Genomic DNA, 3,240 nt, shown 5'->3' on the forward strand with positions numbered 1-3,240 from the left:
CACTGCACTTGACTCCACTCCGCTCCATTCCATTCCACTCCATTCGACTCCACTCCCCTCTACTCCATTCCAACACACTCCACTGCACTGCACTCCATTTCATTGCAACCCCTCCCATTCCACTCCACTACTCTCCACTCCACTCCACTCCGTTCCATTCCATTCTATGCCATTCAATTCCCCCCCCATTCCATTCCAATCCACTCCACTCGACTCCACTACATTCCATTCCATTCCATAACATTCCATTCTACACCATCCAATCCATTCCTTTCGTTTGACAGGATCTCACTCTCTCACCCAGGCTGGAGTTCAGTGGCACAATCTCAGCTCACATTACACTTCACCAATGCATTACATTCCTTTCCATTTTATTCCATTCCATTCCAGTCCATTCCATTCCACTCCACTCCATCCATTCCAATCCATTCAACTCCACATCACCCCACTCCACTCCACTCCATTCTGTTCCTTTCAACTGCATTCCATTCCACTCCATTCCACTCCTCTCCACTCGACTTCACTCCATCCCATTCTAGTCCTTTTCATTCCACTCCATTCTACACCACTCCACTGCACTCCACTCCATTACATTCCATTATATCGCATTCCCTTCCTCTCCACTCCACTCCACGCCACTCCATTCCATTGCATTCCATCCCTTTCCATTCCACTCCATTCCATTCCACACCACTGCACTCCACTCCTCTCCTCTCCACTCGTCTACACTCCACTTCATTACATTCCACTCCATCCCATTCCATTCCACTCCGTTGTCTCCATTCCACTCCACCCCACTCAAATCTATTCCATTCCATTCCATTCCATTCAATTCCTTTCCATTCCATTCCCTTCCATTTCACTCCGTTTCATTCCATTCCATTCTACTCCATTCCATTCAATTCCCTTCCTTCTACCAGAACTCACTCTGTCACCAAAGCTGCAGTGCAGTGGTACAATCTCAGCTAATATTTCATTTAACCATCCATTCCATTCCATTCAAGTCCATTCCACTCCGCTCCACTCTACTCCATTCCACCCAAAACCATTCTAATCCACTCCACTCCTTTGGAACCCATCCCATCCAAATCCACTCCACTACTCTTCCCTCCACTCCACTCCACTTCATTCGATTCCATTCAATCCCATTCCTTTCGCCTCTATTCCACTCCATTCCATTCCTCTTCACTGCACTCCACTCCTCTCCACTTCACTGCTCTCCAGTCCACTCCAGTACATTCCATTGTGTCCCATTCCATTCCACTAAATTCCACTCCGTTCGACTCCAGTCCACTATATACCATTCCATTCCACTCCATTCCATTTCACTCCCTTTCATTCAATTCCTTTCCATTCCACTCCATTGCATTACATTCACTTCTTTCAAACGGAAATCACTCTGTCACCCAACAGGACTGCAGTAGCTCAATCTCAGCTCACATTTCATTTCACCGTTCCATTCCATTCCATTCTATTCCATTCCATTCCTTTCCATTCATTCCATTCCATTCCATTCCATTCCATTCCATTCCATTCCATTCCATTCCATTCCTTTCCCTTCATTCCATTAATTCCATTCCATTCCATTCCATTCCTTTCCCTTCATTCCATTCCATTCCATTCCATTCCTTTCCCTTCATTCCATTCCATTCCATTAAAGTCCTTTCCACTCCACTCTACTCTACTTGACTGCACCCAAAACCACTCTAATGCACTCCACTCCATTGGAATCCATTTCATCCAAATTCTCTCCACTCCTCTTACCTCCACTCCACTCCATTCCATTCCATTCCATTCCATTCCATTCCATTCCATTCCATTCCATTCCATTCCATTCCCAGTCCATTCCATCCCATTCCATTCCACTTCATTCCACTCCACAACACTCCACTCCACGCCATTCCATTTCATTCCATTGCAGTCCATTCCATTCCATTCCATTCAATCCCTTTTCATTCCACTTAATTCCACTCCACTCCACACCACTCCACTCCAAACCACTCCACTCCTCTCCATTCCACTCCATTCAACTCCATTCCACTTCATGCCATTCCATTCTTTTCCATTATACTCCATTACATTCCAATCCACTCCACGCCCATCAAATCCATTCTATTCCAGTCCATGCCATTCCATTTCACTCACTTCAACTCCATTCCACTCCACTTGTCTCCACTCCACTCCACTCCACTCCATTCTATTCCACTCCATTCTACTCCATTCCACTCTACTCCACTGCAGTGCATTCCATTCCATTCCATTCCATTCCATTCCATTCCATTCCATTCCATTCCATTCCATTCCGTTCCATTCCATTCCTCTCCATTCTATTCTGTTCCTTTCTTTTGACAGTATGTCATTCTGTTTCCCAGGCTGGAGTGCAGTATCACTATCTCAGCTCACATTTCATTTCACCATTGCATTCCGTTCCATTCCATTCCGCTCCACTCCACTCCAGTCCTTTCCATCCCATTCCCTTCCACTGTATTCCACTGCAGTCCACTCCACTCGACTCCCCTCCCCTCCACTCCACTCTAGGCCATTCGATTCCACTCAATTCCACACCACTCCAGTTCACTCGACTCCACTCCATTCCATTCCACCAGACTCCACTGCACTCCACTCCGTTAAATTCTATCCCATCCCCTTCCACTGCACTGCTCTGCACTCTACTCCACTCCATGCCATTCTATTCAGTCCCATTCCATTCCCCTCCATTTCACTCCACTCCACTCCATCGCACTCCACTCTGCTCCATTCCCTTCAGTTCCATTCCATTCCACTCCACTCCTCTAGATTCTACTCCATTCCTTTCCATTCCTTACCATTCCTTTCCACTCCCTTCCAATCCATTCTTTCATTTGAAAGGATCTCACTCTGTCACCCATGCTGGAGTTTAGCGGCACAATCTCAGCTCATATTTCATTTCACCATTCCATTCCATTCCATTCCACTCCATTACATTCCACTACACTCCATTCCATTCCATTCCATTCCATTCCATTCCATTCCACTCCACTACACCCCACTCCAGTCCACTGCATTCAGTTCCTTAGTTCCTTTCCATTCCATTCCATTCCACTCTATTCTTCTCCTCTCCACCCCACTCCACTCCATGCCTTTCTATCCCTTTCAATTCCACTCCATTCCACTCCACTCAAAAGCATTCCACTCCGTTCCATTCCATTATATCCCATTCCATTCCACTCTACTCCATTACACTCCATTCCATTCCATCCC

Source organism: Pongo pygmaeus, chromosome Y, assembly GCF_028885625.2.
Source record: "Pongo pygmaeus isolate AG05252 chromosome Y, NHGRI_mPonPyg2-v2.0_pri, whole genome shotgun sequence".
NCBI lineage: Eukaryota > Metazoa > Chordata > Mammalia > Primates > Hominidae > Pongo > Pongo pygmaeus.